The sequence below is a fragment of the Puma concolor genome, chromosome D2 (assembly GCF_028749965.1).
Source record: "Puma concolor isolate L17-30 chromosome D2, mPumCon1.1.hap2, whole genome shotgun sequence".
In the NCBI taxonomy this organism is placed as follows: domain Eukaryota; kingdom Metazoa; phylum Chordata; class Mammalia; order Carnivora; family Felidae; genus Puma; species Puma concolor.
Genome location: NC_141677.1, coordinates 13,359,795 through 13,383,985, shown reverse-complemented (window position 1 = coordinate 13,383,985; position 24,191 = coordinate 13,359,795). Strand labels below are relative to the sequence as shown.

Below are 24,191 nucleotides of genomic sequence, written 5' to 3'. Positions count from 1 at the left end.
TAATTCTGTTAAAACACACACACATATACAGACACATAAAGACCTGGAAGGATATATTAAAATGTTAACAGTGGTGGGGCGCCTGGGTGGCTCAGTCAGTTAAGCAGCCAACTTCAGCTCAGGTCATTATGTCATGGTTGGTGAGTTCGAGCTCTGCATCAGGCTCTGTGCTGAGGAGCCTGCTTCAGATTCTGTGTCTCCTTCTCTCTGCCTCTCCCCTGCTAGCTTGCTTGCTCTCTCTCTCAAAAATAAACATTAAAAAAACTTTTAATGTTAACATTAGTAATCTCTGCAATGTCTAAATTGTGGCTGATTTTCATCCTGTCTGCTCTTCTAGATTTTCCATATTTTCTATGAATTTTTAATAATTTTTATAATGATCAGAAACTATTTAAATCAAATCTGTGTTTTCATTATAAAGGTATTAATATTAAACACTAGTATTTTAGTATTTACTTAAAAGCACTATGAGATTTCTTACCAATACTATTTTTCTTTTTTTTTTTTTTAAGTGTATTTATTTTGAGACAGAGAGAGAGTGAGAGAACGGGGGAGGGGCAGAGAGAGAGGGAGAGAGAAAATCCCAAGAAGGCTCCACACCCTCAGCACAGAGCCCTACACGGGGCTGAACGAGTCAGATCATCAGCCGAGCCAAACTCAGCAGTCAGACACTTGAGGCGTCTGGGTGGCTCAGTCAGTTAAGCATCGGACTTTGACTCCAGTCACAATTTCAATGGTTTGTGGGTTCAGGCCCTGCACTGGGCTCTGTGCTGACAGCTGGGAGCCTGGAGCCTACCACAGATTCTGTGTGTGTGTGTGTGTGTCTCGAAAATAAATAAACATTAAAAAAGTAAAAAAGAGTCAGACACTCAACCTACTGAGCCTCCCAAGTGCCCCTGTACTTTTTTTAGAAGAAGTTAACTTAGACTCCTCTATAAAGGAAATGAAATTTATCCTGTATTTCCAGTGAATCTCCATTAATTCTCCAAGGTCTACCACCACCTGTTCTCCAAGTTTACTGTAAAATTATCATAAGATGAAACGTGATAAATTGATCAGATAGAGAAGTCTAATTACATTTACTTCACTTCACAAGCTTTCATTTGTTTGTACTTATTTATGACAACTGTGTCTTTAAAAATATAACATAGGGCACCTGGGTGGCTCAGCTGGTTAAGCGTCTGACTTTGGCTCAGGTCATGATCTCGCAGTTCGTGAGTTCGAGCCCCGTGTCAGGCTCTGTGCCGACAGCTCAGAGTCTGAAGCCTGCTTTGATTCTGTGACTCCATCTCTCTCTGCCCTTCCCCTACTCACTCTCTGTCTCTCAAAATATAAATAAATGGTAAAAAAATTTTTTAAAGAAATAATAAAAATATAATGTGACCATGACCTATTATTTCAACTAAAAATTAAGTGACTGAATTCTAGATGATATGTTTTCACCACAACTTAGTTTTTATTTTAGCTTTGCAAAAATGTCAGTATTTTCTGCATAATTGGCCCTTTTTTCATTTCCATGGTTATCAAAAAGAAGTAATTATGCTTCTTCCACACAGATTAAAATACTGTATTTGGTTAACCAGAGAACACAACATATCATCCTCCTACTATAATACTTTTCCACCTCATATTTAAGTGGGCACTAAGGTTTATCAATAATACAGTCACTATCATCAAGAAAAAGGTTAAGTTTAAAACAATCTTTTAAACATAAAATACCAAGACATTTGATAAAACTTCCATTAACAAATTTTAAGTCTTGATATTAGAAAAAGGCAAAAATTGTAGTTAGTATCTAGAAGTGACTCACTTTTCCCAAAAGTTCCAGGAAACCTAAGTTGTAATACTGCATCATTAAGTAAAATAACTAGTCAAATATTATCAAAAAATACACATCATCTATTAACGAATCAGCTGTATAGTGACTAAATGACTATTATCATTTATAGATCCTAATTTCATAAACACACTTTGTGGCTAAAAATATTTTGAGTTTTATTTTAACACAGAAAAGTCTAAACTTAAAATTTTGTCAGATTTTAAAAAGCCTGTGTTTGGCACAAAAACAGACGCTCAGATCAACGGAACAGAGTAGAGAACCCAGAAATGGACCCACAAACATAAGGCCAACTAATCTTTGACAAAGCAGGAAAGAATATCCAATGGAATAAAGACAGTCTCTTCAGCAAGTGGTGCTGGGAAAACTGGACAGCGACATGCAGAAGAATGAATCTGGACCACTTTCTTACACCATACCCAAAAATAAACTCAAAATGGATGAAAGACCTAAATGTAAGATAGGAAGCCATCAAAATCCTGAAGGAGAAAGCAGGCAAAAACCTCTTTGATCTTGGTTGCAGCAACTTCTTACTCAACACATCTCCGGAGGCAAGGGAAACAAAAGCAAAAATGAACTACTGGGACCTCATCAAAATAAAAAGTTTCTGCACAGAGAAGGAAACAATGAGCAAAACTAAAGGCAACCAATGGAATGGGAGACGATATTTGCAAATGACATATCAGTTAAAGGGTTAGTATCCAAAAATCTATAAAGAACTTACCAACTCAATACCCAAAAAACAAATAATCCAGGGAAGAAATGGGCAGAAGACATGAATAGACACGTCTCCAAAAATGACATCCAGATGGCCAACTGACACATGAGAAAAATGCTTAACATCACTCATCATCAGGGAAATAAAATCAAAACCACAATGAGATACCACCTCACACCTGTCAGAATGGCTAACATTAACAACTCAGGCAACCAATGGATGTTGGCGAGGATGTGGAAAGAGAAGATCTCTTTTGCGCTGCTGGTGGGAATGCAAACCGGTGTAGCCACTCTGGAAAACAGTATAGAGGTTCCTCAAAAAATTAAAAATAGAACTCCTCTACAACCCAGCAATTGCACTACTATTTACCCAAGGGATACAGGTGTGCTGTTTCAAAGGGACACATGCACCCTAATGTTTATAGCAGCACTATCAACAGTAACCCAAGTATGGAAAGAGCCCAAATGTCCATCGATGGATCAATGGATAAAGAAGATGTGATATATATATACAATGGAAGTATTACTCGGCAATCAAAAGAATGAAATCTTGCCATTTGCAACTACGTGGATGGAACTAGAGGGTATTATGCTAAGCAAAATTAGAGAAAGACAAATATCATATGACTTCACTCATGAGAACTTTAAGACAAAGAACAAATGAACACAAGGGAAGGGAAGCAAAAATAATATAAAAACAGGGAGGGGGACAAAACATAAGAGATTCTTAAATAGGGAGAACACAGGGTTACGGGAGGGGTTGTGGGAGGGGGGATGGGCTAAATGGGTAAGGAGCATTAAGGAATTACTCCTGAAATCACTGTTGCACTCTATGCTAACTAATTTGGATGTAAATTTTAAAAATAAAATAAAATTTAAAAAAGCTTGTGTTAACATTAATGGCTGACATTTGTGCTTACTTATATGCAAGGTCTTGTGGTAAGGAAGCATTCTATGTTCGTTAACTCATGTAGTCTACCCGTGAGGTAGGTAATATTACTATGCATATGGCATGAAATCCTAAAGTAACATCTATGACACCAAAATGTTCCCATGGTCTCAATGAGGATAGTGTAAAAGAAGGTACAATAGAAGAACACACAAGACTGATAAAAGGAATGATATTCTTAATGACAATCTGACCTTTTGTCTAATTCACAAACTTAAATATTTTCAGCCTAATCCCATGAATATAGCAAACTAATAATTTCTTCAGCAGGCACTAGCCATGAATTTTGGCGCACTATTTCTGCATTGCTGGAATCCTGACTTGCTGACTTTTTTTAATGTGCAATATATTATTTAAATATTGTTAAATATCGTTATTAGCCTGTTTTAGCCAAAATAAACAAGCAACTGGATTTACTATCAAACCTGCAACAACAAAAACAAACAAAATACTTCAAACAATGGTTTTCAAGCCACTGGACATCAGGCAAAGAAGGCCAGAGATCCCTAAGGGACAGAAAACAAATGAGGTGAACCTTGTCACTGCTCCAGCTTACTGCCTTGATAGTTATCAGGCCATGGCACAAGAAGAGGGAACTGAGTGAGGCAAAAGCCATTAAGAGTCCCTGCACTGAAGAAACACCGAAGAGTTTAAGGAGCCCAAGGTGGCTAGAAGTCATAGAACAGACTACCAGAGAGGAGAAGGCTACCCAGAAAGAGAACCCTGGAGATGTGTAAAAGGTCTTCCTCAAGTCCTCAACAGACCTAGCAATACACGCATGTGAGGAAACTACTACACAAACAAGACCCAGGGAAGAACCATCAGAAACAATTAGAGAAAACACTGCCTGGTGTTCACACAGGACCAAAAACGTGCTTGTTCTTGCCAGCTAGATTAGAAAGACTCATAATTTATGGATAGTGCACCCAGGAAAATCTGGTCTTATCTTAATAGTGGAGAATAATTAGCTGTTGTCTGTGTACTGCTCCTGCCCTGCCTAACAAATTTTAAAAGCAAAACTCAAAAAGATCATCCTGTTTCCAAATATTTACCCACATTCAAAGAAAAACCTTAAGAAGATTTACAGAACTACAGAAATATCCAGCACCAACATGGCAAAATTCATAATGTCTGCCATTCACTCAAAGATTATCGGGCATGCAAAAGCAGCAGGAAAACATGAACCGTAACAATAATAATTATGAAACTGATCCATAACTGCAACAGATATTAGAATTTGCAACTAAAGACGTCAGACACTTATAAGTGTATTCCATATGTTCAAAAAGTCAAATAGAGACATGAAAATACTTTAAAAAATTTTTTAATGTTTATTTATTTTTGGGAGAGACAGACAGGGCATGAGTGGGGGAGGGGCAGAGAGCGAGGGAGAAAGAATCTGAGGTAGGCTCCAGGCTCTGACCTGTCAGCACAGAGCCTGATGCGGGGCTCAAATCCATGAACCGCAAAATCATGACCTGAGCCGAAGTCGGACACTTAACTGAATGAACCACCCAGGTGTCCCCACGGAAAATATTTTTTAAAGACTCAAATCAAACTTCTAGATATGAAAACTATGATGTCTGAGATGAAATACACACTAGATGAGGAAAGGATTCATGAACTTGATGACCAAGTAACAGAAACAATTCAAAACAGAACAGAAAGAAAAATAAAACGCACCTATAAAAAATGAGAAGAACATCAAGGAGATGAGGCACAACTTCCAATAGCCTAATACATATGTAATTGGGAGTCCCCAATAACAAAAAGGGGGGAAATAAAAAAATTTTTTTTGAAAAATAATGGCCAAATTGTTTCTAAACTAGATGAAAATTATAAACCTAGAGATCTCAGAAATTCAGCAAATACCGAACACAAATAATGCTATCAACCAACTTCATCTAGTTTACATCTACAGCACTCTACCCAACAAGAACAGAACTTTCTTCTCAACTGCACACAGAACATTTATCAAGACAGAACATACTCTGGGCCATAAATCAAGTCTCAATAAATGTGAGAACACTTAAGTATACAAAATGTAACTACAAGGGATTTAACTCAGTGATCAATTGACAGAAAGATCTCTGGAAAGTCCACAAATATTTGGGAACTAAGTAACACATGTCAAAATAACCCATGGGTAAAAGAAGAAATCAAAAGGAAATTAGAAAGTATTTCAACCAGAATGAAAATAAAAATAGAACATATCAGAATGTGTGTGATATTGCCAAAGCAGTATTTAGGCATAAGCTTATAGCACTAAACACCTGTAACAAAATGAAGATAGATCTCAGATCAATGACCTCAACTTCTGCCTTAAGTAGGAAAAGAAGAGCAAATTAAACTTGAAGTAGAAGACAAGATATAATAAAAATCAATATAAACATCAGTGAAATAGAAAACAGAAAAATAAAGAAAATCAATGAAAATAAAATCTGACTTGTTGAGATCAATAAAATTGCTAATCTAGCCAAATGGATCATGGATAAGAAGGGAGAAGATGCAAGTTACCATTATGAGAAATGAGGGAGGGGACATCACTACAGATTCTACAAACATTAAAAGGATAATAAAGGAGCACTATGAACAATTCCATGCCAGTAAGTTCAATAACTCAGATAAAATGGACAAATCTCTTGACACACACAAATTACAAAAACACACTCAGCAAGAAATGATAACTGGAATAGACCTCTCTACCTATTTTAAAAATTGAATCTGTAGTTAAAAACCTTTCCACAATGAAACCTTGAGGCACAAATAGCTTTACTGGTGAATTCTATGAAACATTTAAAGAATAAATAATATCAACTCAACAAAAACTCTTCCAAAAAATTGAAGAGCATAGAATCCTTCCCAATTCATTCTACAAGGCCAGCATTTTCCTGATATACAATGACATTGTGAGAAAAGAAAACCAGACTATTATCTCTCATCAGCAGAAATGTAAAAATTCCAAACATATTTTTAGCAAACAGAATCCAACAATACATTGAAAAGATAATACACCATGATCAAGTGAGGTTTATTCTAGAAATGGTAAATGGTTTAAACTTCAGAAATCACTCAACATAATTAAGCATATCAACAAATTTTTAAAAGAAAAACCATATGATCACCTCAATAGAGAAAATCCATTTGAAAAAATCCAAAATCCATTCCTGATAAAATTTCTCAGCAAATGAGGAACAAGAGGAAATTTCCTCAGTATAGAGGCAACTATGAAAAACCTACAACTAACATCATACTTAAATGATGAGAGACTGAATCTTTCCCCTAAGATTAAGAACAAGACAGGGGAAAGGGCACCTGGGTGGCTCAGTTGGTTAAGTGTCTGACTTCGGCTCAAGTCACGATCTCAGTTAGTGAGTTCTGAATTTGAGCCCCGTGTCAGGCTCTGTGCTGACAGCCCAGAGACTGGAGCTGTTTTGGATTTGTGTCTCCCTCTCTCTCTGCCCCTCCTCTTCTTGCACTCTGCAACTCTGTCTCTCTCTTTCAAAAATAAACATACATTAAAAAAAAAAAAAAAAAGAACAAGACAGGGGTATCTGGCTAGCTCTGCCAGTAGGGCATGTAACTCTTGATCTCAGGGTTGTAAATTCAAGCCCCACATTAGGTGCAGAGATTTCTTAGAAATAAAATCTTTAAAAAAAAAAAAAAGAACAAGACAGAGTTGTCCACCTCACCAAGTCTATTCAACTTTGTCCTGGAGATTCTAGCCAATGCAATCAAGAAAGAAAAACAAAAGGCATTTGGACTGGAAGAAGAAAAACTTTAGTGGCAGGTGACATGATCAAGCTATACAGAAAATCCAAAGTAATCTACAAAAAAGCTACTGGAACAAGCAAGTGGTTTTATCAAGATCCAAGATACACAATCAATACAGGTCAATTAATTTTATCTCTATAAATAAAATGATCAGAGATGAAACAAAATTATCAGATTGAAATTTTACAATAAAAAATTACTGAAAACTTGAGAAGTCCGGCAAAAGAGGAGTTATTATTCTGAGTGCACGCACTGGTACATCAGGATTCCCTCAGTGTTTTTCAAACTGAGTCATGACCAATCGATGGACTGTGAATATAATTTGATGGGTGCTGACCAGCATTTCAAAAATGAGGGAGAAAAGAACAGAACATATCAGAGTGAAATGAACATGAAAGAATTATTTTGTAAAATTTTTTTCTTTTTTTTTCTTTTCTTTTTTTTTTCTTTTCTTTCCTTCCTTCCTTCCTTCCTTCCTTCCTTCCTTCCTTCCTTCCTTCCTTCCTCCCTCCCTCCCTCCCTCCTTCCTTCCTTCCTTCCTTCCCTACCTACCTACCTACCTACTTATGAGAGCACAAGCCAGAGAGCGGCAGAGAAAGAGAGGGAGACAGAGAATCCAAAACTAGCTCCAGGCTGCAAGTTGTCAGCGCATCACCTGACACAGGGCTAGAAGCCACAAGCTGTGAGATCATGACCTGAGCCGAAGTCAGACACTCAACCGACTGAGTCAACCAGGGGCCCCTTATTTTGTGAAATTTCTGATTCCTGTGTCTATGTGTACATGCATTGTGTTGTTATACAGTATTTATGCCTAAAAAATGTTTGAAAGAGACTATTCTTCTAAAAAGAGCTATTTTTTCCTGGACGAAAAACCCACCAAGATGTAGGGCTAAGGGTAAAGGCCAAAGCAAAGAATGAGAGCTCCAACTCCAAGTATTAGCCCTGCTACAAGAAATTAGGGAGGTATAGGTACTGGAAACTATTATTCCAACAGAATTTCAGAGGTAAGAGCTAGGCAGGCATAGGTTTTGTGCTCCAACCATGTCAGGCTTCTCACCACTTCAAGTTCTCCCGCCTATTGGATCTTTGGTCACAGTGATGCTATCTGTTCTTGAAGCATCCTTCCCCCTACTTCCCATCGAGAACACTATCCCATTCTTCAAAGTTCTGCTTAAATGCAAAGACTTCTCTGAATTTTCTAGACACTGTCTCTGTGTTCTTCCCACCTTTTGTGTATCCTCAGGTCAGAGTACAAGATTCTACCATTCAAGTTTTACTCTACATATTTTATGATAGATCTATGATCCTTCTATCTGTGAATCATTTATATTTAAAGTAAATCAGGGCACCTGGGTAGCTCAGTTGGTTAAGCAATCAACTTCGGCTCAGGTCATGATGTCACAGTCCACAGGTCAAGCCCCGAACTGGGCTCTGTCCTGACAGCTCAGAGCCTGGAGCCTGCTTCAGATTCTGTGTCTCCCCCTCACCCTCTCTCTCTCTGCCCTTCCCCCTGCTCTCCAGTTCTGTCTCTCCCTCTCTCAAAAGTAAATAAACATTTAAAATTTAAAGTAAATGGTGGGAGGGGCACCTGGGTGGTTCAATGACTTCAGGTCATGTCAATATCTCACAGTTCATGAGAGCTGACAGCATGGATCCTGCTTGGGATTTCCTCCCTCTCTCTCTCTCTCTCTCTCTCTCTCTCTCTCTCTCTGCCCCTCACTGCTCGTGTGTGCGCATGCATGCTCTCTCAAAATAAATAAATAAACATAAAAAATAAATGAAGTAAATGGCAGGAGACTTCCAGTTTCTGCTTTGGCCTGTAAGGAGATCGGAAGTTACCACTCCCATCCTCACAACAAGAAAAAAGCTGAACTGAAAATCAGTGACTCTTCTTCATGTATTAGAAAACTGACATCACGGGACAAACCATTGCTTCCAAAATTGAAAAGATGAACAGGCAAAGACAGAGAATTACAACTTAACCTGAGAAGAAGGGCAGGAGTAGAAACCTGTACTGGAGGTGGTAAGGCACAGGAAAACCTCAAATGTAACTGATGAATTGAGAAAGACTCAGTACGGACAGCCTGAGCTGTCCCATACTTTCATGAATGACCTAGCAGGTTCTCACAGAGAAAAATCCCCTCGTGCTTCTGGTGTGGGAAGAGGAAAAAAAAAGTCACCATTTTGAAATACATCCAGAACACTGTTTTTCTTTACAAGGCCTGCCCTCCAAAGAAACTATTTTATCAGAGAATAACCAGCCTGGGGGAAGGAAAATACCCAAGCCCAATCCCCTAAAGCCTTCCAGTTTCATCTAAGGACAAGGGCCTGAGAGAAGCACGTGTGAAGATCACAACCCAGGGACACCAGCTCACTAAAAGAATGAGACCTGATCATAAGACTATAGAATGCTTCCTTCCCCTTCCCCCATACCTTTCCATTCTATCAACAGAACTCCTGTATAGTAACAGAGGATTACACGTGAAAGAACCACATGTATAAGACCTTATTTCAGAAAGTCTCGGGGGCGCCTGGGTGGCTCAGTCGGTTGAGCATCCGACTTCAGCTCAGGTCATGATCTTGCGGTCCGTGAGTTCAAGCCCCGCGTCAGGCTCTGGGCTGATGGCTCTGAACCTGGAGCCTGCTTCTGATTCTGTGTCTCCCTCTCTCTCTGCCCCTCCCCCATTCATGCTCTCTCTCTGTCCCCAAAATAAATAAATGTTAAAAAAAAAATTTTTTTTAATAAAAAAAAAAAAAAAGAAAGTCTCGGGCACCTGGGTGGCTTAGTCGGTTGAGCATCCAACTTTGGCTCAGGTCATCATCTCTCAGTTTGTGAGTTGGAGCCCTGCATCAGGCTCTTTGCTGACAGCTGGGAGCCTGGAGCCTGCTTGGGATTCTGTGTCTTCCTCTCTCTCTGCCCCTCCCCCGCTACTGCTCTGTCTCTTTAAAATAAATAAAAATAAATACTTATTTAAAAAAAAGAAAGAAAAGAAAAGAAAAGAAAAGAAAAGAAAGAAAGAAAGAAAGAAAGAAAGAAAGAAAGAAAGAAAGAAAAAGAAAGAAAGAAAGAAAAAGAAAGAAAGAAAGAAAGAAAGAGAAAGTCTCGGGGCGCCTGGGTGGCGCAGTCAGTTAAGCGTCCGACTTCAGCCAGGTCACGATCTCGCGGTCCGTGAGTTCGAGCCCCACGTCGGGCTCTGGGCTGATGGCTCAGAGCCTGGAGCCTGTTTCCGATTCTGTGTCTCCCTCTCTCTCTGCCCCTCCCCCGTTCATGCTCTGTCTCTCTCTGTCCCAAAAATAAATAAACGTTAAAAAAAAAAAAAAAATTTAAAAAATAAAATAAAATATATTTTATCCCAGTTGCATTTATTAGTTTTTCAATAACACTCGATTTTTATTTATTCTGTCATTTCTTGTACGATTTTAAATTTGTATGTAGTCAGATCAGGGGTTTTTTTTGGATTTTTTTTTTTAACATTTATTCATTTTTGAGAGTGAGAGAGACAGAGCATGAGTGGGGGAGGGGCAGAGAGAGAGGGAGACAGAATCAGAAGCAGGCTCCAGGCTCCGAGCTGTCAGCACAAGACCCGACGCGGGGCTCGAACTCACGGACTGCGAGATCATGACCTGAGACAAAGTCGGACGCTCAACCAACTGAGCCGCCCAGGAGCCCCTACTTTTTTTTTTTTTTTTTTACAGTAAACTCTATGCCAAATGAGGGGCTTGAACCCATGACCCTAAAACCAAAAGTCACATGCTCTACCAACTGAGCCATCCAGGCACAAGAACTTAAAGTAAATGGCAGACATCAGAGAACCTTCCTCTAAATACTTCAGCAGACATACTGCCTTTTTAGTTTTTAAACTAAACACTATATCCTTTGCCCAGAAATCTGAAATTAAAATAGCAAATTTTTATTACAAATTAGTTCTTTGTAATAAAAATAATAAATTCTTATATTTGGAGTGGGGGGGCAGGGGGGGAAAGAATTAAGCATAGAATACTAAGAACTGTACCAACTTCCCTCCTATTCCTCTTCAGTTTCCTTTTTTCTTACCTTTCCCCATATTTTCTTTCCCTTTATCACTAGGTAGGGAAAGAACAAGAGAAAAGAAGCCAGAAAAATGGCTGAGAGTTAGGTTGCATAAGATTAACCATTCACTGACTCACATATTTGACCTAAAACCTATAAAATACCAGGCACTAGTTAGGAACCAGGGATACAATCTAAGACCTAGTCTTTGTTTCCAAGGAGTTTAGTGGAGTCAGTTAAACAAGCGAGTAATTACAACACAAAGATAACCACTGTGATCTGGTTCTGTACAAGGAGAGCACAAAGCACAACGTAAATCAGTCTTCGGATATCAGGGAAGGATACCTGCAGGATGACTGGCAGTCTAGGAAAAAGAATCAAGATGTGTAATGACCTGAAATGAGAAACACAGAGTCTGGAATGCAAGGGGGAAAGGTGGTAATATAGGTGGTACAAATAAATCGGTAAATTATAAATGACTGGGGCGCCTGGGTGGCTCAGTCGGTTAAGCATCCGACTTGGGCTCAGGTCAAGATCTCACGGATTGTGGGTTTGAGCGCCGCGTCGGGCTCTGTGCTGACAGCTGAGAGCCTGGAGCCTGCTTCAGATTGTGCGTCTCCCTCTCTCTCTGCCCACCCCACCACCCCCCTCCCCACCACGTGTGCTCTCTTTCTCTCTCAAAAATAAAAAAAACATTTAAATAAATTGTAAGTGACCATACTGAGAAATATTTTGATAGCCACGGAAGAGAAGCATGGCCTAAGGGCAACAGGAGAACCATTACAAAATTTTATGCAGAGTGACATGATCTATGTTTTATATCACAGTGGCTGCCATGTGTAAAATGGACTCCAAAAATACAAGACAGGATCAGAGACAGGTTAGGAATTGTTTGTAATCTAGAATGAGATAGAAGGTAGGGATAGAGAGAGGATAGACTAAAGACATCTTCATATTCAGTGACTGACTAAATAAAGGAATAATGAAGAATTTTATCTTTTTTTCCTCTCACTGCTGATTCCCCTTTCCTAAGAACAGATCTGATCCTGGACCAGTAATCTAGAGAGCTATCCAGACTGCAGGAGAGGATGTAGCAGCAAGGGGGAAGACAAGAGAAAATTCCAGATGAGGCTGCACAGGAAGAACAGCTCTACGTCTACTATCTTGAATGTATTAGAAGCTAGAAGTGTTCATGATAGAATATGGGAAAGGGTCTGCTTATTTTTATTCTTGTATTTGCCCTAAAGTAATGAGCATACATCGCATCAAGCAAATTAATGCCCTTATTATCATCAAATTAGTGAACTTTATTCTCTACCTAGTGATTCAATTGGCAGCTACTATTTTCATTAAGAACGGTTAAATGAGCCCAAAAAAATGAGATCATATTCTCATATGAATTCTTGGTCCCAAAGAATTTAGCCTTTTTCTCCCCATTATACAATATGTGAATTTATCTGCTTTATAAAAATATAAAGATAGGGATGTAGACAAAAGGTAAACATTGCCTCCCTTCATTTTCTCTTCTCACATCCCTCATCAACCTAACTCCCTTCGCCTCTTTAGGGTGGCCTTCCAGGCTCCTTTCTCCACATTTACAGGGATCTATGTACAACACAACACACTTTTACTGCTAACAGAATGTTTAAAATTAGCTTTTGTTTACACAGTCAACAAATATACTGTCCTTATACAAATGATGAAACATTAAATTCTACATTATCATACCATTCCTATTGGTAATTACTGTTATCATTTTGGCATATGTCCTTCCAGGTTTCTTCCAGACTTTTCCATTTATATACTAGCGTATGTACCCATGTACGGTATTTCTGCGAATATATTTTTACATAATTGGTACTAAATTTATTTTCTTTTTTTTTTAAATTTTGGTTAGCATCCATGGCAATATTGGTTTCAGGAGTAGACTTCAGTGTAATTCATTACTTACATAAAACACTCAGTGCTCATCACAAAGTGTTATCCTTAGCACCCATCACCCATCTAGCCCATCCCCCACCCACCTCCCTCCATCAACCCTCAGCTTGTTCCTATCATTAAGCGTCTTGTGTGGTTTATTTCCTTCTCTCTTCTTTTTTGTCCCCCTTCCCACATGTTCATCTGTTTTGTTTGGTACTAAATTTAATATACTGTCTTTCAACCTTCTTCTTTTTCACTCAAAAAATGTTTTGCAGATCTTTCCAATCAGTAAACACTATCAAATTATCCTTGTAGTATTTAATGATATTAAAAGGCTTCCAGTTTTTCACTAATACAAACAAGGCTGCAATAAACATATTCATACACACTTTCTTGTGCATCTATGTGTATCAGTATTGCTCTAGGATAGATGTCAAGAAGGAGAACACAGAATATGCACATTTTTTAAGAGATAATGCAAATTCTCCAAGAATTTCTACACTGTAATTCTGGTGTCTTGAAGACCAATACATAATGAAAAAAAAATCTTAATTACAACCAAGTGTTCTACTTTCAACAAAAGCTTTCTTAGTACTGGACGAGTTTAATGATCTGGGATCTTGAACACAAATCACCTTTTATTTCTTTACCAATTAGCAGGACATTATCTTAAAAGTCTTAAAAGATACATGTATTCAATTTGATAATTATCAATATTAAAAATGCATACATCCCTAGCTCCAAGAATATACACCAAAATTCATCCAACAGATATACTTGTACATATGTGAGACAATATGTGCTCAAAGGTATTTATCACAGATGTAAGTCAGTAAATCTATCAAGTTTAATTCAAAACGATAATGAATTATGACCCTGGAAGGGTATTCAACTTATACCTTACTTTTAGTAAATTAACTCAAAGTTCAAGATGCCATAAATGAAAGTATTGATAAATTAATATATTTAGCGATAAAAAAATACCTCTGTATAGCAAAAAAAAAAAACAAAAAAAACAAAAAACAAAAAAAATAAGCTCTTAAAAAGTTTTGTGGGTCACCTGGTCAGTTAAGCATGTGACTTCAGCTCAGGTCATAATCTTGCAGTTTGTGGGTTCCAGCCTCCCCTGTTTTCTCTCTCTCTCTCTCTCTCTCTCTCTCTCAAAAATAAACATTAAAAATTTTTTTGGTAAATTTTTGTAATCCCCATCACTAACAAAAAGCTCATCTACCTCCCTAATATAAAGTCACCTAGAAATTAATATTTTTTAAAAAGTCTAACCATTCAACAGAGAAGTGGACATTTTATAGGAAGAGGTAGTTGACATAAAAAGAAATCCAAGTGGCTCCTAAACATATGAAAAAATGTTCAGCTCATTCATAAGAGAAATGCAAATAAAAAGTACTCCGAGACAGTATTTTTCACTTTCAAATCAGCAGAAGTTCAGAAGAATGGTAACATACTTGGCTGGTAAGGTTTGGGAAAATAGGCAATCCTATTGTTGGGGAGAATGTAAATCTATATAAGCTATACAGAAAAAATACCAAAATAAAAAATACATAAAGCTTGTAGCCAGTAACCTTACTTTTGGGGATTTATCCTACAGATACTCTTGCATATGTATGAAATAACAAATATACAAAGTGACCTCATCTCAGAGCTATTTATAAAAGCAAAAGGTCAACAACAACCCAAACTCCACAAATGTGAGCGTGGTTAAACAAATATTACATCCATAAAACGAATATAGAGCTGCAAAAACAAAATGAGATTTGAGGTTGCCTGGGGCTGAAGATGGGAGGGAGGACTGACTGCAGGGAAGGAGGGAACTTTCTAGGGAAGATAAAAATGTTCTAAAACTGAATTGTGGTTATGAATGCACACCCTATACGTTTGCCTAAAAATCACTGATTTTTACAGGGGCACCTGCATAGGTCAGTCAGTAAAGCATCCAATTCTTGATTTTAGCTCATATCAAGACCTCACAGTTCCTGAGATGGAGCGCCCCCCCCCCCCCCATGGGGCTCTGCGCTGACGACAAGGAACTTGCTTGGGATGCTCTCTCCCCCTCTCTGCCCCTCCCCCGCACTCTCTCTTTCTCTCAATAAAACATTTTTTTAAAAAATCATTGATTTTTACATTTATAATGGTTTAATATTTTGGTGTAAAAATTATACCTCAACAAAGTTGTTAAAACACAAATGAGAGCATTCTCTATGCACCTGTATCAAAACATCTCCCAGAGTGCCTAGATGGCTCAGTCATTTATGCATCTGACTCTTGATTTCAGCTCAGGTCAAGATCTCGAGGTTTTTCGAGTTCAAGCCCACATCAGGCTCTATGCTGTCAACGAGGAGCCCACTTTGGATCCTCTGTCCCTCCCTCTCTTAGCCCCTCCCCCACCCTCTCCACAAGTTCTCTCTCTCCCTCTCTCTCTCTCTCTCAAAAATAAACATTAAAAAAAAAAATCTTCCCAGATGTGCTAAGTGACAAAGTTGTGAAGCGCAGAACAATATGTAGGAGTTAAAAATTGAAAAAAAGTAAGAAAAAGTAAAAATAAATAAAAATTGAAAGTAAATGGGGTGCCTGGCTGGCTCAGTCTGAAGAGAATAAGACTCTTGATCTCCAGGTTGTGAGTTCAAGCCCCACGGTGGGTGTAGAGATCACTAACTTAAAAAAAATAATAATAATTTTAAAAATGAGTAATAAATTTTTAAAAATTGAACGTAAAAAAAGGAGGAAGAAGGCAAATTTGTGTTTCCTTTTCTACACACAAGTAACACTGGAATGATACACAAGAAACAACAGAGGGTACCTGTGCAGAAAGAAGGGAAACTCAAAGAGTGAAGAGAAAAAGTGAATGAAAGGTTTTTTACAATATTCTTTTACCTATTTAACTTTTCAGCCATGTAAGTGTTCTAACCAAATGATTCTAACCACTAAATTAAAACACAGATATTTGGGGGGGGGGGGGTGCCTGGGTGGCTCAGTGGGTTAAGAGTCCGACTTCGGCTCAGGTCATGGTCTCACAGTTGGAGTTTGAGCCTCCCGCCCATCGCCTCCACCCAGCATCGGGCTCTGTGCGGTCACCTCCAAGACTGCTTCAGATCCTCAGTTTCCCTTTCTTCTCTGCCCCTCCCCTGTTCACAGGCGTTCTCCCCCTCTCTCAAAAATAATAAACATTAAAAAAATAGGTATTTGGACTTCAACAATATGACTATAACCTCTAATGTAAGTTGTCTGCGTTCACATTTCATTACATATTATATTTGATACAATTTTGCAATCATCCTGTCTGCAAGAGTCTACCTTTGTGAAGAATTGCATACGCCTACAAGAACCTTGCATCCCGAATATTCTAGAAACGGTTCCAGTTTCCAATATTCAATTCCCACTTCCGCTGAGCCCCGGAAGTGGGAGCTGCATGTTTTCACACCAACGGGAAGGAATGCCCGAGTCACCAGCCTGAGACATTTTAGAGCTGGAAACAGGGACTGAGCCACCACTGCCCACCACCAACCGGCGCTGCGCCACCCCCAAATGAAACCAAATAAAACATAAAAACAAATATTCAGTTCTGATGTTATTCACTTATGTATCAATAAAGGCACTTAGAAATGCCAAATTTTCCAGGTTATACAAACAATGACATCTGAAAGAAGCACAAAAAAATCCTTTTTAAAAATCATGTGACCCAGTTTGAGTTCAGGAAAGTAAAGTCATCCAGAATATATGTAAAACTTGAAATGTTGACCTTTCCCATTTTCACTGAGCAAGATAAATTTATACATCTATTTCTTTTTTTTTTTTTTTTAATTTTTTTTTCAACGTTTATTTATTTTATTTTTGGGACAGAGAGAGACAGAGCATGAACGGGGGAGGGGCAGAGAGAGAGGGAGACACAGAATCGGAAACAGGCTCCAGGCTCTGAGCCATCAGCCCAGAGCCCGACGCGGGGCTCGAACTCCCGGACCGCGAGATCGTGACCTGGCTGAAGTCGGACGCTTAACCGACTGCGCCACCCAGGCGCCCCTACATCTATTTCTAACTAACAGTAACATAAGAGGTACAAAGTGGACCCCAAAGTCTCTGCTGGGCAGAAAAACTGGAAATAAACCCTCTGGGAATATATCTATAGAGGAGAAAAGCTGAAGTAGAAGGAAATAGTCAAGAAGAAAGTTCCAAGGCAAGGTGGCAGGCTCAGATAATTACAAAGCTCTTCTAGGATCCCACAATAAATTCCTCATATTTATACAGCTACCTCCCAAATCTAGGATCTACAAAGACCAGAGTTTCTATTCTGTTGATTGCCCACCATGTGCCAGGCATTATGCCTTCGTAATATTTCCCATTTAATCTCACAACAACACTAGGACACAGGTAGTGTTACCCTCAGTACTTGAGTACAGTAACTAAGAATCAACATCACACAACTAAATGTCTGAGTCAGGACCAAAAACATACATGCTACAAGAGAGTTTTTTCTACCTTTGAATTACTGATCACTAACACAAATTTTTAAAAGTGGAGAATTTTTATAATTAATAAAGGAGCCCATGATAATACAAAAATCAAACATCATAACTGCACAAAGTAGACACTAAACATTTTCCAGAGTCTCACCCTCTTGAGACAATCACCTTTAACAACTTGTTATAGGTCCTTCCAGACCTTTTCTAAGAAGCATTAACAATTAATGCAACAGTTAATTTTTTACTTAAGTAAAAAATGTTTTTGTTTTTTGGTTTTTTTTTTAATTTTTTTTTTTCCAACGTTTTTATTTATTTTTGGGACAGAGAGAGACAGAGCATGAACGGGCGAGGGGCAGAGAGAGAGGGAGACACAGAATCGGAAACAGGCTCCAGGCTCCGAGCCATCAGCCCAGAGCCTGACGCGGGGCTCGAACTCACGGACTGCGAGATCGTGACCTGGCTGAAGTCGGACCCTTAACCGACTGCGCCACCCAGGCGCCCCAAAAATGTTTTTTTAAAAACGCCATGTATATACCAATCCGTACCCCTTAACTATATTCAACCAGAAAGAATTGATGTTTTAGAAAGTTCAGTAATCTCTAGGGTGAAACATCAGACTTATCTAGACAGTACAAATGTAAGCAAAAGCAAACCACTGCCCAAATCTAGGTAAGTCATGTTCAGGTTTTATCACATAGCATATTCTAAAAAGCACAGATACTGAAAGAGAGAAAACGAGAAAAGATGAAAGGAAAATACAGCCAAATAAAGTCTAGCAACTGAACACAGCACTACAGTCAGTTTATCACCACCTACCCACTCCAGAGCTGATTTTAACATCGATTTCCGGGGTAGACAGGCATCAAGCAAAACTTACCTATGACAGATCTCCTCCAATAAAAGAAGGGCTTAGTCCAGCAAAATTGAGGCAAATAATCTCTGAAGTCTGAGAGTCATAATTTCAATATAGCAGCCTGCAGAACATCCTTATATAGTTATTAACTGAGGGGGGGGTGGAATTACAGATGTCATAATCACAACTTTTAAACAATGACAGTTCCATCTGTCTTCTAATGATATATAATATGTTCAAAACCCAGTAAAACATCTGAAATTCTAAAAAGCAACATATAGGATCACCTGGGTGGCTCAGGTAAGCGACTGACTCTTGATGTCGGCACAGGTCACAATCTCATGGTTCAGCCACATGTTGGGCTCTACGCTGACAGTGCGGAGCCTGCTTGGGATTCTCTCTCCCCTCTCTCTGCCCACCCCCTGCCCTTGCTCTCTCTCTCTCTCTGTCATCACTCTCAAAATTAATAAACATTTATAAATATTTAAATAAATATAAAAAGCAATATGTAAACAAGAAGCATTTACTGCCATCTAGCAACCACCTGGTGACTTAGAAAATTTACACTGGATTTTTAAATTTGAACCTTAAATTCGAGCCTTGCATCAGGCTCTATGCTGACAGTGCCGAGCCTGCTTGGGATTCTCTCTCTCCCTCTCTCTGCTCCTCTCCCGCTCACACTCCCTGTCTCTCTTAAAATAAGTAAATAAACTTAAAAAAAATTTTTTTTGAACCTTAAAAAACTCATGCAAGCATAAATTAAATTTTAAATATAAACATACAAAAAACAGTATTTCATTTCTTTAGTGGCAGAATATGAGAATGATATGCCAACCACCAGCATCTTTTTCAAAACAACCCCAATGTTTTGAAAACATGTACATATTTTACATCAAAAAAATTAAAGAGGGCCACTGGGCTGGCTCAGTCGGCAGAGCATGCACCTCTTGACCTCAAAGTCATGAGTTCAAGCCTCATGTCAAGCACAGAACCTACTTAAAAAAAAAAAAAATTAAAAAGGAAAAATCAGGGTGCTTGGGTGGTTCGGTGGGTTAAGCCTCTGACTCCTGATTTCAGGTGGGTCATGATTTCATGGTTCATGGGACCCAGCCCCCAAATCGGGCTTGTACTGGCACAGGGCCTGCTTGGGAGTCTCTCTCTTCCCCTCTCTCTCTCTGCCCCTCCCCTACTCACACTCTCTCTCTCAAACTGGAAAAAAAAAAAAAAAAGAAGAAAACAACAGAGTAATCTCTAAAACTCAAAAATAAACTGAAGTAAATGATCTGTCCATCAACTTGGTAGGATAAGTGTATAAAAAAAATGATTTCAAGTTACTTTAAAAAAAAAATTTTTTTAATGTTTATTTATTTTTGAGATAGAGAGACAGAGCATGAGCAGAAGAAGGTAGAGAGAGAGAGGGAGACACAGAATCCCAAGCGGGCTCCAGGCTCCGAGCCGTCAGCACAGAGCCTGACGCGGGGCTCGAACTCACGAGGTGTGAGACCATGACCTGAGCTGAAGTTGGCCGCCCAACCAACTGAGCCACCCAGGTGCAACCCCTTTTTTTTTTTTTTTTTGAGAGAGAGAGAGAGAGCGAGCACAGGAGACAGAGCAGGCAAGTGGGGGAGAGGGGTGGAGGGGCAGAGAAAGAATCCCAAGCAGGCTTCATGCTCAGCGTAGAGCCTGACCCAGAGCTCAGTCCCACAACCTGGGATCATGACCTGAGCCAAAATCAAGAGTCAGATACTCAACCAAATGAACCACCAGGAGGCCCTCAAGTCACTTTACAATAAATATTCCCCCGGGGGGGGGGGGGGGGGGGGGGCGCGCCGGGTGGCTCAATTGGTTAAGCATCTGGCTTCGGCTCAGGTCATGATCTTGCAGTTCATGGGTTCAAGCCCCACATGGGGCTCTCTGCTAACAGCTCCGCTTGGAGCCTGGAGCCTGCTTTAGATTCTGTGCCTCCCTCTCTCTCTGCCCCTCCCCCACTCACATTCCATCTCTCTCAAAAATAAACATTGAAAACCATTAAAAATAAAATAAGTATTCTGGGGTGCTTGGCTGGCTGAGGTGGTAGTGCACACAACTCATTACCTCGGGGTCATGAGTTCAAGCCACACACTGGGTACAGAGTTTACTTTAAAAAAAAAAGTAAAATTAAAAAGTAAAATAAAATAAAGTATTCTGATCTTATATTCCTGAGTGGAATATAGCCTAAGGACAAAAAAAACACAGAAAATAATTTTAAATTGCATTAATTAGTCTGACTATTAATAATAAGATTGGGAGACAACTGGGTGGCTCAGTCAGCTAAGCGTCCGACTTCAGCTCAGGTCATGATCTCAAGGTTCATGAGTTTGAGCCCCGTGTCAGGCTCTGTCTCACAGCTCAGAGCCTGGAGGTTGCTTCGGATTCTGTGTCTCCCTGTCTGCTCCTCCCCAACTCGTGCTGTCCACCCCCCCAAAACTAAATAAACATTTTAAAAAATAATATTTAAAAACATAACATAAACAAACAAAAAACAAAACTCCACCCTATTTTCTTGGTCTGAACACTAAAAACCGAGAAGCCATAAGAAAACCAGTAGCAACAAACACCCCTGGCACTCTGATTGTGATCTCTAAAAACCATTTCCCACTTGAGGAAAACATGGCTCCTTGAAGAAAAATCTGATTCCAGATCTAGAACAGGAAATATGTAAGATGAGCCTGAGATGCCTTGTGCCAGAAAATAAGGAAGTTATCAAAAACTAAGTAGCCAAACATGAGACAACTAAAATGTCAAAGAGCAACCACAATGAAAACACACACAGAAAACCTGAAAATCCATAACACTAAGAACACTAAAAACCAAAACCAACTTCACTGGTCATTTTAGGAGGACATCTACTAATTATCCTAAAAACCAGCAAAGTGAGGGGAAAATAATCATTTATTCTGTATTTCTATATTTTACAGTCACCATATAGAATTTCAACTAATAAATGCAGTAGGAGTGATAGAATTAGAAAATCATTTTGCAATCCTCATACAATAAACAGGCAACAATCATTAGTGGCTACTAAAACCACTGAATGAAAGTTAACATGAACTTTATAACAAACAGGTAAGTCTTACACCACCTAAAACCACTGACCCATCTCAGCAACACTAAAAAAAAGTGAATCGACCTAACATTATGTGCCTCCTGATGATATATGATAGAAATACAATACCTCTTATGAAGTATGCTCATCAAAAAAGCCCTTAGAATTACCAGTTTATAAGAAATACAGGGGTTAAACAAAATCACACAGACGCAATGAGCTATACTCTGAATGTAAGAAATTCTACAGCTTAAATAACATGGTTCCTTTATCAAATAAATGGCATGAAAACGGAGAAGACTTTATAGAATAAGAAACTAGGTTTAAGAGACATATCTTTCAATTGCAATGTGAGGACTTTATTTGGATCCTAACGTAAGGAGTCCTATTTTAAAAGCTATTTTTGAGACAATCAGAGAAATCTGAACGTGTTCTAACTACAGGATGGCATTAAGAATTAGTATTAACATTATTAGTTGTGACAATGGCATTGTGATTATACTTTGGAAAAAGAGGCAGATGAAATTTGCTTTAAAATGCTACATGGTGGGGCGCTTGGATGGCTCAGTAGGTTAAAGTGTCCAACTTCAGTTCAGGTCACGATCTAGAAAGTCTGTGAGTTCGAGCCCTGCGTCAGGCTCTGTGCTGACAGCTCAGAGCCTGGAGCCTGCTTCAGATTCTGTGTCTCACTCTTTCTCTGCCCCTCCTCTGCTGGCGCTCTCTCAAAAATAAATTTAAAAGAACATTTTAAATAAATAAATAAATAAAATGTTACATGGTGAGGGGGAGGGGAGATAAGGAGCAGGAGAGTGTAACATAAAACTAGTAGGACAAAATGTGAACGATGCTGAGGCTAGGTGGTAAGTATGTGAAAATTCACTGAACTTTAATGTACGTTGTAAGTTTCCATAATAAATTTTTAAAGTTCTATCACCAGGTTATTTGTTATATTATCATATATATCATCTATTTTTATCACTTGGAGTCTCCAGAATTTAAGGATCATGGAATTTTCCAAAAATTAAAAAAAAAACTACAATGTTTTAAATAATACATTAATCTAAAAACCAATTACTGTATCAAATATCCATATAAAAATTACTGCTTGCATTATTAGTAGTCACTGTGCCCATCCAGACTGGTTAAATACATGTTTAGTAGACTGGTGGTTAAGTAGGATGTGGCTTCATTTTACTTCAGTTTAATGTGAGATCTTCATTGTGCTTAACCAGGACCCTGTATTTGTTTCATCAACACTTAATCACAGCTACTACCGTAATCAGGACAGTGTAAGTTAGAACTTAAATGGTGTGGCGATGGGGAACTAAACCACACTGTTAATGTTTGCCATAAAAGCTGGCTTCGATCCATACACAGAGGCATTTCATTCATTAAAACCTGCAGTTTTAGGGGCACCTGGCTGGCTCAGACAGTGGAGCAGGTGACTCTTGACCTCAGGGTCATGACTTTGAGCCCCACATTGGGCATAAACCTTACTTAAAAAAAAAAAAAAAATTGCAGTCTTCTAAGTCTCTCACCGCACTTTCTAAAACCACCTTAAAGTGTGAACCCAAACCAAGTTCATATCCATTAAAAAACTTTGTTAGTGTTTTGGGGCACCTGAGTGGCTCAGTCAGTTAAAATCAGGTCATGATCTCACAGTTCCATAGCTTCAAACCCGCACTGGGCTCTGAGCTGACAACCTGGAGCCTGGAGCCCGCTTCACATTCTGTGTCTCCCTCTCTCTCTGCCCGCGCCCCCTGCCCCCCCGCTTGTTCTCTCTCTCTCTCCCTCTCCCTCTCTCTCAAAACTAAACATTAAAAAAACTTGTGTTTTTCGAGGGGATAAACAGTTTTTAAAATTATCCAAGGGTTTAATATCCTAACAACCAATAACAACTGCTAAGAGTTCAGCCTAGTCAAAAATTAACACTAAAACTAATTCATAATGGAAATAATTACTCACTGAAATGCTTCCTGCTCATCACTATGGGCACTGGTTTAGCAATGGTTTAGAAGTGGATGGACCTGTTCTCTGGAATACAATAGAAAGGAACACTGGTTTATGAGTCAAGAGATCAAGGTCTACACCACAGTTTCAATTCCTAATTCTTACCCATCAGTGATGGCTGCCTAAAGCACTCTCTTGGCAAAGAAATCTAAGGTTTCATTTAGGACCAGAAGAAAGTCTTTAGATTCTCTGACAGTTTTTAAATGTATGATATAAAGAATCTGGGAGTAAAAGAAAATGTGCCTTTATTAGTTATCTTTTTATTGTCCCAGAAGGAATTTAAATATTTAGTCCTGTAAAAATCCAAATTAACAGCTAAAACACTGCTCCCCTTCCTCCCACATCACTCCACTCCAGCTCCTCCATAAGAGAATGCCAGAAAAACTATTAAGGGGAAAAAAACCCCATTTTCCTTTGCTTTTTCACTCTCTCCAGAAACCAATAAGGAGGTGGTGTGGCTGTTAAGAAGGCAAGCTCTGGAATAAATATTAAAGATACATAGATAGATAGATAGACAGACAGACAGATAGATAGATAGGCAGAC

The 24,191-nt window shown here is 38.8% G+C and overlaps 1 protein-coding gene and 1 long non-coding RNA gene across 8 annotated transcripts in view; both read right to left on the bottom strand.

Moving 5' to 3' along the window:
- ARID4B (AT-rich interaction domain 4B) overlaps positions 1-24,191 on the bottom strand; it is a 157,549-nt gene that overhangs the window by 111,598 nt on the left and 21,760 nt on the right. The gene's annotated exons all lie outside the window — the stretch shown is intronic.
- LOC147575781 (uncharacterized) lies at positions 10,617-17,020 on the bottom strand. The gene is made up of 2 exons (XR_015241547.1): positions 14,005-17,020; positions 10,617-13,965 (listed from the first exon to the last, which is right to left on the bottom strand). It is a non-coding gene; the product is annotated as an uncharacterized LOC147575781 (long non-coding RNA).